The 16,673-nt window shown below is 45.1% G+C and overlaps 1 protein-coding gene and 1 non-coding gene across 2 annotated transcripts in view; one reads left to right on the top strand and one right to left on the bottom strand.

Moving 5' to 3' along the window:
- LOC103177132 (inositol polyphosphate-4-phosphatase type I A) overlaps positions 1 to 16,673 on the bottom strand; it is a 120,683-nt gene that overhangs the window by 82,134 nt on the left and 21,876 nt on the right.
- trnat-cgu lies at positions 4,397 to 4,468 on the top strand. The gene has a single exon. It is a non-coding gene; the product is annotated as a tRNA-Thr (tRNA).

Raw genomic sequence — 16,673 nt, 5'->3', positions numbered from 1 at the left:
AAATGTCTTCGTAGTTTTATACATCTCAATCAGATCAACCCTCAACCTCCTGAACTCGAGTCAATACAATCAAGTTTTTCCACTCTTTCATCCTAATTCAGGCCCTTGACACCAAGAATCATATTAGTAAATCAACACCACACACTGAGGCCAATATATCCTGCCTAAGGTTTAGGGTGATAGACCATAACAGGCCTGGGGATACATACATTGCAAGATCTTTTGGATTAGATGACCTTTGGACAAGATGTTAAGATGAGGTCCCTTCTGCCTAATCAGGTGGATGTTAAGGATCCCAATGGCACTACTCAAAAAAGAAAGTTCCTCCCAGTGTCCTGATGGAGAATCCCCCATGTAAAAGTGGTCATTCACTTTCTGGCTGTTTTTTGTGGGTCGTTGCTGAGTGCAAATTGCCTACTGTGTTCTCCTACAAAATATACAGTCACTACACTTCACAGTAAATCCTGCGGAGCGCTTCCAGGTATCCTCGCTATGTGAAAGATCAGGGTATCAAGGGATATGGGGAAAAAGCAGGAAATTGGCAGAATTAGTTAGGTACAGATCAGCCATGAACTAACTGAATGGCAGAACAGGCTCGAAGGGCTGAATGGCCTACTCCTGTTCCTGTGTTCCTATATTCCTATGAAAGGCGCTGCATCAAATGCAAGGATTATTATTGATGATTAATAGTAATAATTATTAATCATAATTAATAATACCCATTATTATAGTAATGCCTGCGGTCACCTCCCCTCGACCCCCCTTCCCCCTTGCTCGGTGTCGTACTTCGCCACTGTCAGGTGCTCTGGGACGCTACCCTGTGTGAGGGAGGTTGGTGTGTTATATTAATATTAATTATTAATATTAGGGCAGGACACTGGATTTATGCGAAACAGCATGATGCCGCAAAGGGAAGATGAGAGGGTCGGTACCTGCCAGGCAGAGATCAAAAGGCTTTTTCTACACTCTTGCGATCTCGTAACATGTGCCAACATCCAACACTCGGAAGGATTACAAACCTACCGTGATCCTTTCATCCTATTTTTGAAGTGTTTAAGCCATAACTTTCGCAAAGAGTTTAAAAATTCCTCCCCGACATGTTGTGGAAAAGGCTGCGTACTTGTGATGTGCTGACAGGCTGACTGTTACTGAGCAGGCAGACTGAGGGAATGCCATAACTCCCAAATGACAAAGATCACTGCACTGCAACAGAGCTGGGAACTAAAAACCCTGGATGCATTGGAGAGGGTGCGAAGGAGATTGACCAGGATGGTACCAGGAATGAGGGGCTTCAGTTATCAGGAGAGGCGAGAGAGGCGAGGATTATTCTCCTTGGAGCGGAGAAGGTTAAGAGGAGACTTAATAGAAGTTTTCAAAATTATGAGGGGATTCGATAGGGTGAACAAGGGGAAACTATTTCCACTGGCGGGTGGGTCGGTAACCCGAGGACACCGATTTAAAATAGTTTTAAAAAGAAAAGGAGGGGAGGTGAGGAGAAATGTTTTCACACAGCGAGTTGTTGGGATGGAATGCATTGCCTGAAAAGGTGGTGGAAACCGATTCGATAACAACTTTTAAGAGAGCAGTAGATAATTATTTGGGGAGGACAAGTTTGCAGGGCTATGGGGAGAGAGCGGTGGAGTAGCATTGATTTGGATAGCTTTTTGGATAGAGCCGACACAGACACGATGGGCCGAATGGCCTCCTTCTGTGCTGTATAATTCTATGATTCTATGCTTAGAAAAGTGCTGCCATTTATAACCAGCTCTCAAATGGGGAAGGGGGAGGGTAAAAGANTTTTTTTGAAGGGATTATTATTATTATTTCACCCACAAAATATACAGCCAATTCACATTACAGTGTATTCTTTGAAGCTCTTTAAGACTTCTCGAAGGCAAGAATTATTATTATTATTATTAAGAGATGGTAAAACACACTTTTCTGTGTAAGCTGGCCAACAAGGTTAATTGGTCAGTCACGGCTCATAGGTGCGTTTGAAGCCCATTGTACAGAAACCCGCAGCTGTGGTTGCCTCTGAAACCAGTCACTACACTTGACGGTAATTACTCATAAAGCACATCGAGACACTTTTGTGTTATCAGAGTACATGAATGCTTTAGCGCTGAGTAAAACCGGGCATGGAAGTGAATCAACAACAACAACAACCTGCATTTTCCCCCCATGACTGTTTGTGGGACACTGCTGTCCGTAAATGGCTGCCGTGATTCACTCACAAAATACACAGTCGATTCTGTTTACAATGTATTCTGCGAAGCGCTGAAGATGCATCAAATTCAAGGAGTATGGAATCATTAAACACCCAGTATAAACGTAGCACACATCTTATTTGACAGATCTGGGTTAGTATTTTCAATAAGTGCCAAGAGATGCCAATTCGAATAGCTTCAGAGCACAAGCTGTCTTATAACAATAGTACAGTACTAACCATAACGCATGAACAGCATCTCAAGAGCATGTCAAGCACAGGATTAGGTGAAGACTTCAGCTAAATCCTTTCTCTTATAAATTGCAGTGTGTACTCACATTGAGAAAGGCAGTGTCACAGAGCTGGAATGTGCATGTCGGGTAGAGTCACTCTACGCTCTCAGTAACAGCAATTCAATTCGGAGAGGAAAGGACCATTGCAGTCTCCCTCTGCTCACCCTGAGATATCACACTTTAGGAAGCACTCCTCCCATCTGAGTCAGATGGTTGTGAGCTCAAGCCCCACGTCCCTGGACTTTAGGCACATAGGAACAGGAATGGGCCATTCAGCCCCTCGAGCCTGTTCTGCCATTTGATAAGATCATGGCTGATCTGTACCTCCACTCCAATTACCCGCCCTTGCCCCATATCCCTTGATACCCTGACCTAACATATCTATCCACCTCAGTCTTGAAAATGGATCCAACATCCCCAGCCTTTTGGGGAGTGAGTTCCAGATCTCGCCCACAAAATATACAGTCAATTCACTTTACACTATATTCTGTGAAGCACTTTGGGACGTCTCGAAGACATGATAAGGCGCAAAATCAAATGCAAGGATTAAATTAAATTAAACTTTCCACTACGGTTTGTGTGAAAAACTGCTTCCTGATTTCACTCCTAAATGGCCTAGCTCTAATTTTAAGATGATGCCCCCTTGTTCTGGATTCTCCTGCCAGAGGAAATACTTGATCTGTATCTATATCGAATCCCTTTATTATTTTAAACATCTTAATCAGATCTTTGGGTCCATAGTCTAGGCTGACACTCCAATACTGTGCTGGGGGAGTACTGTATTGTCGGGCGATGCTGTTAGATGGAATGTTAAACCAAGGTCTGGCTGCCTGTTCAGGTGCATTTTGAAGATAAAGATCCTGTGCCACTATTCAAAAAGTGAAGGCAATTTTTCCTGGTATCCTAGCCTACAAGCCGACAGGTACGAGCGATCAATCACAGCTGTGTGTAGGACATTACCGTGGGCAAATTGGCTGCCATGTTTGCCTACAAATGCAGTCGCTACATTGTCCATTAAGACCTGTGAAGTGCTTTGAGGCACATATAAAAACTAACCCTTGCGTTTCATATAACAAAAATGTAAACTTTTTTTTAAAAGAACTGTCAATTAGTAGGAATCTGCAGCTCAGACAATATTCCGATGAATCTTCCCACCCACAGGCAGAATCCTACGGGTTCTTAACACATCTGTATTAATAGACAGACAGACAAACAGACAGACCATCATGGAAAAAAAGGAGACACATTTATCAACTTCTCATAACACAGTTAAAAAAGGTGAAATATTTAGGGCTCTGTGCGTGGCCAGATTTCCCATTTTCAGTGATCTGAGATTCAAAAACATGCTATAAATCAGACAAGAAACATTCCTTACAAGAACAGATTTTGTGTCTTCACTCACCAAAGCCTCAGAACATACAAATACTTTAACATTGAGTAAAACCAGGCGTTAAAATCAACCAACAACAACAACTTACATTTAGAGCATCCTTCAAGCAGGATCATGTCTCAGAGCGGTGGGATCAGACTCTGGGAAAGGGAGAAGCAAGAGGAAACTGAAGAGTGATAGCGCTACCAACTGAGCCTACTGACTCACACTGTTGAAATGATCTGGTCAGGATTTTATATATTAAGTTTAATGGCATGTCTCTATTGTGTGGTCAATGACACTGCACAAACTATTTGTCAGCTTACATGTTAATGGCCCGAATAGGGAACACACTGTACTTCTGTCTGCAGAAAGAATGAAAAATGAATAGCATCAGATTTCCAAAGTATGAAAGGCCAAGCACTAAATACAGTGAGATAATGTCATGCTGACGTTGACGTATCAATTTTTCATAAAATATAATTACAATTCACTGCATCTGAGTTTCTAAGCTTATCAGCTTTTACAAGTCCTGTAGCTCAGTGGTTAGAGCACTCGCTTCGTAAGTGAGAGACCTGGGTTTGATTCCCGGCAGAGCGAAATCGTGGGCAAGTTTCCTTACTCCACACGCCTCTGTATACACCTAGCAGTAAGTAGGAACCCAGCTGTTAGTTGATTGGCAAATTGCTTTTCTGGGGTAATAATTCCCTAAAAAAATTATTTGGTTACTCAATCCACGACTGTTTGTGGGACACTGCTGTGCCCAATTGGCTGCTGCATTTTGCCCACAAAAAATATACAGTCAATTCATTTTATAGTATATTCTGTGAGGCGCTTTGAGATGTTTCGAAGATGTGATAAGGCGTTTATCAAATGCAAGGATTATTATTATCATTATAACATTCGAATTAATTCCTCCATTTCGCATTCAACTGCAAAATAATAGTGACTATGCTTCAGTGTATATCCTGCAAAGCGCTGTGAGACGTCGTGAGGTGAAATACAACACAAATATTACATATATTTATAAAGTGCTTTTCATTCAGGACAATGTGCCAAAGCAAACTCGTCTCACCCAAAAGGCTGCGGGTGCTGGATCAATTGAAATTTTCAAGACTGAGGCTGTTTTATTGTTAGGTTAGGGTATCAAGGGATTTGGAGTAAAGGTGAGTAAATGGAGTTGAGGTACAGATCAGCCATGATCTAATAGGGGATGGTCTATTCCTGTTCCTAAAGCACTCAACATTGCTCGTCAGGCACCCAAGCTGGGGTTGGGAGCCGAAGAGGGTGGGGAGAGGAAAGATGATCGAGAACGTGGTTGACGAGATACATCTTGAAAGGCATTAGATCAAATGTCAGAATTGTTATAATTCCTCTTTCCAATTGTGGGTCAGCCTGGCTCAGTTGGTAGCACTCTCACCACAGAGTCAGAAGATTATGGGTTCAAACCCCATAGCGGGTCTTTGAATTTATATTTGAATTTATGCTGGGGGGTGAGGGTGGCTTTATTGGAGGTGGCGTGCTTGGGATGAGACGTTAAACTGAGGTTCCTTTTGCCTGTTCAGGTTGACGTTAAAGATCCCAGGGTACTAAAACACCCCAGTTGATCTAGCTAAAGTTAGTCTTCCGTCACACTCCATCAGCTCATTGCATGACGCTGACTTAGAATTGGTGCAGCAAACACACCCGATCTGGTAGGAAAGTGTGAGCTGGACAGTTACCAATAAATACAACGATGGAAAGTGCATGCACACCATTAATCCCCTCTCAAATGGGAGGATTTCTAAACATGAATGGAATATATATGTATATATATATATATAATATATCTCCCTGACTTCTCAAACCAGGGATTAGCCTACAATATACAAACATTCATTCCAAGCATTTAGCAAGATTAATTTATTGCCCAATCCGAAAGGTTGCCGAGGGTGAGAGTCAGCCAGGCTGATACCATCATTGCTCTATACAGAAGTTGGACTCTAATGTATTTACACAGCACAATACCAAATTATATAGTGCCTTTCACTTTAGTAGGTCATCTCAAAGTACTTGCCACAATATAATAACAATATAACAACAACATTATATTTGTACAGCGCCTTTCACGTATGGCATGGTTGAAGAGGAGGTTCTTGAGACGGGTCTTGAAGGAGGCAAGGGAGGGGGCGAGACGAAGGAACTGCGCGATGGAGTTCCAGAGGGTGGGAGCAGAGTGGCAGAAGGCCTGCCCGCCAATGGTGGGGAGAGCGAGACGGGAGACGTGAAGCAGGCCGGAGCCCACTGAGCGGAGGGAGCGGGCAGTTTGGTAAGGTACTAGAAGGTTAATAATCCTTGCATTTCATATAGCGCCTTATCGGATATTCGAGACGTCTCAGAGCGCTTCACAGAATATACAGTAAAGTTAATTAACTCTATAGTTTGTAGGAGAAACGCAGTGGGCAATTGCGCAAAGCACAACTACAACAAAGGCTGGAGGCCCAACCTGCCAAAACTAAGAGGGCATCCAAACCGGTGATGGCCAAGAACAAGGACAAAGAGGGATGTTTTGAGATGTGCCTTGAAGACAGCGATGGAGGCTGGGAACAAATGGAGGGATAGAGTTCCAGAGAGCAGGGACAGAACGTCTGAAATTGGGGACATGAAGCAGTTCGCTGAGTGAGGGGAACGGCCGGGCTGGTGTGGTTTGAAGGAAGTCGCAGAGGTTAAGTGCGGTGAGACTGTGGAGGGATTTCAATGATAATCTTTGCATTTGACATAGCGCCTTAACATGTCTTCGAGACGTCTCAAAGCACTTCACAGAATTTACCGTTAAATGATTGAATTGATGAATTTGTGGGCGAAATGCGAAAATGGGGGCAGAATGTCTGAAAGATGGTGGGCGGGGGATCTGAAGCAGGCAGCTAATGAAATGCAAACCCCAACCCCCCCCCACCCCCTCACCACCCCTACCCCCACCACACCCTCACAGATTCCTCCCTTGGGATGTTTCAAAATAAAATTCTAAGCAGCAACATTTGCATCTTAAGTTTGAAATTGGTTTCCTGGAGTCAAAGTTTGCTGAGAAAGCTGATGTCCATCCTGCAATCCCTCCGCCTCGCCCCCCCCTCCCTCGCCACCTTCAAGCCCATCTCAAGACCCTCATTTTCGACCGTGCTTTTAATCTCCCTTCTTCCCCCCCCACTGCCCTCCACCCTCCCCGACTTTCAGGTCGGGTCTGTAACTCTGTCTGTCCAGCGCCTTGGGACGTCCTCCCTTCTGGCCAGAGCAGAAGGACCTCTCAAAGCTCTTCACATGATCTACTCTAAAGTGTAGTAACTGTGTGCGTTGTGGGCGAGTGCAACAGGCAATTTGCGCAAAGCAACGTGCCACAGATTGTTGTCCAGGACACAGGAGAGATTCCCTTCTTTTGTCGAATTGTGCCATGGGATCTTTGGCATCCACCTAAACAGGCAGAAGGGGCCTTGATTTAACATCTCATCCGAAGAATTGCACCTCTAACAATGGAGCACTGCATTGGAGTGTGAGCTTAGACAATACGAGCCCACAACAACAATTTGCATTTATATAGCACCCTTCACACGGGGCAGTGCTTAACAGTGACGCAGCCTGACGCCGCGCCAAGGGAGGGAAGAGGTTGCCATAAACTACGTCGAAGAGGAAGGTCTTCACTTATGAACTAAAAGAGGGGAAGGAGGGAAGGAAGGAGTCAACATTGGATTCCCAGCTGGAGCCTCGGAGGCCAATTAGGGAGTTCTGAGTGAACCAAAAGGAAGACATAAATTACACTTTCCATGAGTTGCCAGATTGTGACAGGGAATAATGCCTGATCGTCATTAAAGCACCACATTGCCCTCTAGTTAAGAGGAAATTAAAGTTGATCTGAAACAGGCCTATTGTATTACACATCAGATATTGATCAGAACCTCAGTCTGAACAGAAGTCAGAGCTCCCCAAGGGCACAGAGGTCGATCTACACACACCTACACCAGGAATGTCCCAGGGCTGACTTGCTCTTTGTTAGAGACCTGGAGGTATCTGAGCTGAGGTTGCATTGCAGGATCTTCAATGGTCTGAGCGAGGGGCACGATGAGGTCTCAGATACCTTCACTGTTAATCTGCACCAGTAATGTTCCATAAAGCATGGGACGAATGACCGCATTTTCCTTGTGAATGTGAAAGAGTGAAGACAACTGGGCAGCTTCTTGCTCCTCTTCTAAATAATAATAATAATAATCTTTGCATTTGGTATTGCATCTTATCACATCTTTGAAACTTTTCAAAGCACTGCACAGCTTTTACTGTGTAGATTTTTAGGCAAACGCGGTGGCCAATTTGTGCACAGCAACGTCCCACACACAACCGTGAAACGAATGACCAATTTTATGTGACACCAAGAGACACTTCCTTCTCTTTGAGTGGTACCATGGTATCTTTAACCTCCACCTGAACAGAAGACAGGTCCTTCCCCTCTTTTAGTTCATAACGTCTCATCCAAAGGATGAAATCTCCAACAATGTAGTGCATTCCCAGCAGCTGAGATAATTGAAAAGTCCCTGACATTCCCTGTCCATGTATTCAAAAAACTCTCTCAATGCTGGTGTCAGGAACTGCTGAAATTCCTTAAATGCCTCAGTCATCAGGCTGACACGCATAGCAGTTAGACAGACAGGAAAAAAAAGTGCAGAAGAATATTGTGCTGTACTGAACATGGTTAAAAGCAACCTCCGTTCCTCACCACAACATCCACATTAAATACCAATGTTGTAATTACATGGAACGTTTCAGCACAGAAACAAGCCATTCAGCCCAGCTCGTCCATGCCGGTGTTTATATTCCACACAAGTCCCAATCCCTGTTAATTTCCTTTGACACACACCCCTATTCCCTTCTCCCTCATGAATAAATAATAATCTTGCATTTGATATAGTTCCTTTCGTGTCCCAAAGGAGGACTTCCAAAGCGCTTTACAGGATATACTGTAAAGAGGAGTGACTGTGTTTTTTGTGGCAGCTGATTTGCGCACAGTAACATCCCACAAACAATTTTATTTGGGGGATTGTTGGCCAGGACACCGGGTGAAACTCCCTTCTCTTTTTGAATAGTGCCATGGGATCTTTAACATCCATCTGAACACACAGACTGTTTAACATCTCATCTGAAGGACGGCACCTCCAGCAATGAAATGGAGCGTCAACCTAGATTATACGAGTTCCAAATCCTGATATGGGGCTTGAACCCACAACATTCTGACGCAGAGGCAAGAGTACTACCAACAAGGCAGACACCCAAGTATACATGAAGTTTCCTCTTGCTTGATCTCTAAAGATAACATGAGATATTTGCAGCAAAAAAATACACTGTGCAACAAAAACAATCCGTTAACTCACAAGTGGGAGCAGAATTTGGTCTGGTTTCACTGATCCATTTGTAGCGTCAGACACTAGTCCTTCTCCAAAGCCTTTAGAGCTTGATCTGTCCTGCTTCAGACTCGGTACAGGAGCCTCTCTAACCTGCACACTTCTATTCACCAGACACCTGGCCTTACTGTTTATTCACACCCTTTGGCTCATTTTACATTCAAACGTCAGAGCTTTGCAGGCGAGACGATTGCATTTGCTCAAATCTATTTGCAAAACCAACGTCGCGCAACGTACTGCAAGGTTCTGATACTGCGAGTGCAGAAGAGAATATAACGGAATTACCCACCATTAAACCCTGGCTGCTGGGAGCCCAAGGGAAACAGTCAAAACAAATTGAGGAACTGCAGAATTTCAGAAATGAATTTCACACTGATCATTGGGTGAAGCTGTTAAAAACAACCTTGTATTAAAAAAAGATCATACCTTGCTAAGCCATGCTGTAAAAATTCTATTTTCAAATACGCCGTAGTTGATAATAATAATCTGTCCGTTTAGTACAGGGTCTTTTCACATTAGGTAGACATCCCAAAGCAGGACATACTGTCAAGTCAAGTCAATGTTTGTGTTGCTTTTTTGTGCGGGCAATTTGTGCACAACAGCGTCCCACAAACAGCCATGAAGTGAAAGATCAATGCTCAACGTATTCAATTAACACTTTTTCCAGTGTGGCAAAGTGTTGAGTTCAGTTCAACTTTGAACTAGTTTTCGGTAGGTTTTTTTTATTTTCATTTTGCCCCCAAAATACACAGTCACTCCACTTTACAGTAGATCCTGTGAAGCGCTTTGAAGCATCATAACGACATGATAAGGATTATTGGATTATTATTAGTAGTAGTACTTAAAAGAAATGTGGTATCAAAGCTGAAGGCTGCAAGGTTACATTAAGAGAATAAATCATGTGGAATTTCTACACAGTAATTAATTGATTTATTTTTAACACTGTTGTTCAATTCCATCATATTTTATAATAATAATAATCCTTGCATTTGATATAGCGCCTAATCACGTCTTTGAGACATCTCAAAGCGCTTCACAGAATATACTGTAAAAATAATTGATTGTATATTTTGTGGGCGAAACGCAGCAGCCAATTGTATACAGCAATGTCCCACAAACCGTCAAGATTTGAGTGACCAAATTATTTTTTTTGAAGGGATAGAAGGTCTTACAATAACAATCCTCCGTTTGATAATATTGAAACATCTCGAAGCGCTTCACAGCTAAAATGATATTGAAGGAAGTGACTGTGAACGTTTGGTATTGTATTGATTGCTCTGCCACATTGTAGAAGGAAAAGAGTTATAGTTTCATTGTTGCTTCCCTAAAAGACCAAAGCTTTTGCTGTGTCAGCCTGGTTCAGTTGGTAGCACTCTCGCCTCTGAGTCAGAAGGTCTTGGGTTCAAGCCTAATGTCCAGTCTCACTCTCTGGACTGACACTCCAATGCAATGCAATGAAACATTAAGCCATGGCCCAATCTGTGGTTGTATTCAAAAAGAAAAGGGAGTTTCTCCCGGTGTCCTGGGCAACAACCCCGCAGGTAAAGTTCATTAGTCACTTACATAGCTGTTTGCGAGACATTGCTGAGTGCAAATTGGCAGTTAATTTGCCTGCAAATAATAATAACCCTTACACATTTGATATAGCATCTTTATAGCAAGTAGACCACTGCACTGTAACAGGAGCTTTCTGCACTTGGACAGGTCGGGAAATGAAGGGGCTGAGAGAAATAAGATTAAAAAGTCTTGGCAAATTAATAAATAATTAATTTATGATAAATAAATGAATAAAATTAATAATAAATTAATAACATTAATACGATAAAAGAGTATAGACTGGCTGAATGGTTTACTCCTGTTCCTAGGGCTGGCGAAACCAACTAGCCTCCCAGTCTCCCTAAACCTTCCTGTATTGATTGACGGCGTCTTAATGGGAAAGGCAGTGGGTTTATTCAAGGTTCACAGAGTTTACACTGTTGCTCAGACAACACAGATCGCAAGTAAGCTCTCACAATTGTCAAGCTCGCTGAGAGATCGTTCCACAAGCCAAGCAAATTAGCAAGGTGGCGTTACAGTAAATGTTTACGCACCTCATTCTTTGGCTGTTGCTGGGAGCTCCTACATTGGGTTGATGGGAGGACTGTACTATTTTACACTGTCCCTGGTTAACTGTTCCCATAACGACAGCGGGATCAACCCACCAGGTGGGATTTCACATCTCAAAACATTTTTACTTTCTGTTCTGTAAAACGAACGCGTGACCCACAAAAAAAATTGTATTCACGCTTAAAACAACCCGGTTAATAATGATAGTAATCCTTGCATTTGATATTGTGCCTTTGACAGCAGGAGGACATCTCAAACTGCTCAAACATGATACACGGTAAACTCCGGAAAACTCGTGCTAAAGGAAAAGAAAGGGCTCAGAGACAAATTATCAGGAGTGGTGAATTAGGCATATGTACAAATACATAAATAAATGCGGCTGAGATATTGACAACATGATGATTTAAGTAACAATGGCAAGTTATGGCCGTGTTCAAGTTTTCGGGTGTTTACCTTACTGTAACATGTAATGATTGTGTATTTGTAGACAAACGCAGCAGCCAATTTGCACATATCAGTGTACCACAAACAGCCATGAAATAAATCAGCTATGATCTAATAATGGTGGATCAGGCTCGAGGGGCTGAATGGCCTCCTCCTGTTCCTATGTTCCTACAAAGCGAGTGATTAATTTTATTTGCGGGATTGTTGGGACCTCGGTTTAACGTCTTAATGGTACCAACAGCCAACTGAGCCAATTATCTTTTACTTGTTCACTGTGGCAGTCGTTCCAGTCTTGTTTCTAGTTTGTTTGGCTGAGGGTGTGCTGCACTGTCGAAGGTACCGTCCTTCAGCTGAGACATCAAGCCAAGTTCAGGTGGACATTAAAGATCCCATCGCACTATTCAAAAAGCAAAGGCAGTTTCTCTTGGTTTCCTGGCCAACCATCCCCCAGATAAAATTGATCATTGACAGAATGGCTATTTGTAATAATAATAATCATTAATCCTTGCATTTGATTTGGTTCCTTATCATGTCTTCGAGACGCCTCAAAGCGCTTCACAGAATATACTTTAAAGTGAATTAACTGCATATTTTGCGGGCGAAAAGCAGCAGCCAATTGCGCACAGCAGTGTTCCACAACCAGTCGTGGATTGAGTGACCAATGTGTTATTATCATTTTTTTTAAAGAAATTATTTATTACCCCTGGAAAAGCCAATTGACTAACAACCGGGTTCCTACTTACTGCTCGGTAAACAGAGGCGTGTGGAGGAAGGAAACTTGCTCAAAGTTTCGTCCTGCTGGGAATCGAACCCAGGTCTCTCGCTCGAGAGGCGTGTGCTGTAACCACTGAGCTACAGGACTGCCTACAAAAGCACCCAGTCACTGCACTTCACAGTGAATCCTGTGAAGAATTTTGAGGTGTCCTCTAGGGTGTGAAAGGCAGTGTATCAAATGCAAGAATTATTATTAAGAGCTAATATCCCCAGCCAGGCCTTTACTGAAAATCGCACCCGTTACATCAGAGTAATGCACCATAGGCACCTCGTACTTAGCAAGAAAATCACAATTTCATTTAACACTTGTCATTGATTCACACTGTGCGAAAGGTTGACCTGATATGCCTCACGCTGTCCTGCACGCAAGAAACTCCAGCAAAGCAAACTTTTGTTTCTTTCGTCTGCCGAGTCTGCATCGCAGTGAGGCATCAAACCTCTGAACCGTATTTTAACTGTCACACTTCAAACAGTGTGTCCGCCTGGCTCAGCGGTAGCACTGTCACCTCTGAGTTAGAAGCTTGTGGGTTCAACACCCACATCGAGTCTTCAACTCATTGCCTAAGCTGACACCGGCCGAGGTGCTGATCTTCGGATGAGACATGAAACCGAGATCCAGTCCGCCTGTTCAGGTGGATGTTAAAGATCCCGTGGCACTATTCGAGCAGCGAAGGGAGTTTTTCTCTCCCGGTGTCCTGGCCAACAATCCCCCAAATAAAATTGGTCACTCGTTTCATGGCTGTTTGTGGAACATCGCTGTGTGCAAACTGGGGTTCTGTCATTGCCAAAAAATACACAGTCACTGCACTTTACAGTATGTTCCGTGAAGCACTTTGGGACATCCTCACTTTAGAATCACTTCATAGCTATTCGTGAGGCTTTACAGTTTTCAATGGCTCCCTGCAGATCGACCTCAAGATCCTTATCATCACCTGTAAATCTGCTCCTGGGATCTCCTCAGGTCTCCATCTTTTTCAACTCTAATCCTCCCCTCGGCTATCTCTTCACCACTTTCGGTGGCTGAGCTTTGAGTTTCTATGCTCCTAACCTTTGGAACTCCCTCTCTCTTTCTATCTTTAAATCCTGCTTCAAATCCTATCTCTTCAAATTGTCCCTGGACAACCTCCCCCTTCACCTACTCAACAACCGTGACCATAAAAGAGCCCCGAAATGTCAATCCCACGCCAAGGGCACTGTGTAAACACAAATTGTTATTGTTGGATTGATAAGAATCCTGTCATTACAGAAACAGCCACAATTGGCAGCGATTAACGCAATTTAAAAAAAAAATGAGTTTTGACAGAAGGCGCTGTAATAACGCAAGGGCTTTCTTTTGCACCATCAAAACCCTTAAGCCAGCAGATGGGTGTAGCAAAGACTACAACAACAACAACAAAATTACATGTGTATCGTGCCTTTCATGTCCGGAGGACATCCCAAGGTGCTGGACAGTCGGTGTTTCGGACCTGAGCTGGGGGTCGGGGAGGGTGGAGGGCAGCGTGATCAAAAGCACGGTCGAAGAAGAGGGTCTTGAGATGGGTTTTGAAGGAGGCAAGGGAGGGGGCGAGGCGGAGGGACTGCGGAATGGAGTTTCAGAGGGTGGGGACAGAGTGGCAGAAGGCCCACCTGCCAATTGTGGAGCGAGCGAGGCAGGGGACGTGAAGCAGGCTGGAGCCCGCTGAGCGGAGCGACTGAGCAGGGGGTTAGGAGGTCGCAGAGATAGGGCGGAGCAAGATCATGGAGAGCTTTGTGAGGACCAGGATCTTGACCTGTTTCCTGTGTGATGGGAAGCCAGTGGAGTCGAGCGAGGGTAGGGTGATAGGGTCACGGAGCCTGGAGTGGGAGAGGACATGGGCTGCAGAGATCTGGATGATCTGCAGCCGCTGGAGGGAGGAATTGGGGAGGCCGACAAGCAATGAGTTTGCATAGTCAAGCCTCGATGGAACGAAAGCGTGTATGAGGGTTTCGGCGGCCTGCGGTATGAGGCAATGGCGGAGCCGGGCTATGTTGCAGAGGTGGGGGAATGCAGAGCGGGTCATCGCACAGATGGGGGTAGAAAAGATATCCGAGGGTCATACAAGACCCAAGGTTCTGGACTGGCTTAGTAAGGTGGAGTGTGCAACCATGGATGGTGATGCTGTCAGCGCCTGAGGTATGAAGGTGCTGACGGGAGCCAATCAGGAGAGCCTCGGTCTTGTTGATGTTCAACTGAAAAAAATTACCTCTCATCCAGGACTTGATGTCTGACAAACATTCTGTCAGAGCAGCAGTGGGTCTCGGAGTCAAGGGTGGAGACAGAGAGACAGAGTTGGGTGTCATCCGCATACATGAGGCAGTTGACCCCATATCTGCGGATGATGTCACCAAGAGGGAGCATATAGATGTTGAAGAGGAGGGGACCAAGGACAGAGCCCTGAGGAACCCCACACGAGACAGTACGGGGGCTAGAGGAGAAACTGTTTGTGGAGAGGCGGCGTGAGAGGTACGACGTGAATCAGTCAAGGACAGAACCATGAAGGTTGAGGTGAGAGGAGAAGCAGTGGCTGAGGATAGAGTAGTCAATGGTGTCGAAGGCAGCAGAGAGGTCAAGGCGGACGAGGAGGTAGAGGGAGCCCTGGTCGCAGATGGACAGAATATCAAATGTCACTTTGACCAGGGCGGTCTCAGTGTCGTGGGCGGCAAGGAAACCCGATTGGAGAGGTTCATGAAGGACGCTGACACCATCAGCATCCAAGGCTGCACTCTCCACCTCTCAAAGCCAGTCAGGAACCTCGGCGTTTTGTTCGACCCTGAGCTGTCCTTTCTCCCCCACATCCGCACCACAACTGGCACCGCCTTTCATCACCTTCGGAACATCGCCAAACTACGGCACTACCTCACCCCTCACGCGGCTGAAACCCTGGTTCACGCCTTTGTCACCTCAAGGCTGGACTATGGGAACTCTCTCCTCGCCGGCCTTCCCGGCCCTCCCTCCACAAGCTGCAGGTCATTCAGAACTCTGCAGAGCGTGTACTGTCCCGCACCAGGCTTCGGGACCACATCACTCCCACCCTCGCTCGCCTCCACTGGCTCCCCATCCCCCAGAGGATTGATTTCAAGATCCTCATCCTCACCTACAAGGCCATTCACGGCCTTGCTCCCTCCTACCTCTCCGACCTACTATCCCCCTACTTACCCGCCCATACCCTCCGTTCCTCTGGCTCCGGTCTGCTCCACGTCCCCCGCCCCAACCGCCCTACCATCGGTGGTCGGGCCTTCAGCCTCTCAGCCCCGAGGCTCTGGAACTCCATCCCCCAGTGCCTTCACCGCTTCCTCCCTTTCCTCCTTCAAGGCCGGTCTCAAAACTTTTCTCTTTGACCGTGCCTTCAGCTCCCCTCTCGACTCTCTTGCCCCTCCTCGCTCCCTCCCTTCCCTCCCCTCACCCTGACCATTTCCCCCCTCCTCGCTCCCTCCCTTCCCTCCCCTCACCCTGACCATTTCCCCCCTGCTCGGGTCATGACCCAACTGTGCAGCGCCTTGGGACGTCCTCCTGACGTGAAAGGCGCTTTATAAATGGAATCTTGTTGTTGTTGTTGTTGTTGAGTGGCAGGAGAGGAAGAAGCAAAGCTTGGAAGCAACAACTCGTTCCAGGACCTCAGAGAGGAAAGGGAGGTAGGAGATGGGGCGGTAGTTTGAGATTATTGCAAAACAGGCGGGCAATTCAGCAAGAGATGACTTCCTGTCCTAGATAAGCATCCATTGCTTGTTTATATAGAATCATCACATGCTATTGGTGCACACACGGAACCCAAAATAGGTCAAATTTTCTCGCGCGGGTGATTAGGTAACCAGGGGCCACAAATGTAATATAATTGGCAAAAGAACCAGAGATTAGACAAAGAGACTTTTTTTTTAGTGGAGCAAGTTGTTACGATCTGGAATGCACTGCCTGGAAGAAGATTCGTTAGAAGCTTTCAAAAGAAATTGGATATGTATTTGAAAAGGAAAACGTTGCAGGGCTATGCAGGGGGAAGTGGAACTAGTTGGTGGCTCTTTCAAAGAGCCGATACAGGCACGATGGG

This window comes from Callorhinchus milii, unplaced genomic scaffold (genome assembly GCF_018977255.1).
Source record: "Callorhinchus milii isolate IMCB2004 unplaced genomic scaffold, IMCB_Cmil_1.0 Scaffold4, whole genome shotgun sequence".
Taxonomy (NCBI): Eukaryota; Metazoa; Chordata; class Chondrichthyes; order Chimaeriformes; family Callorhinchidae; genus Callorhinchus; species Callorhinchus milii.
This window is presented reverse-complemented; position numbering and strand designations above follow the sequence as displayed.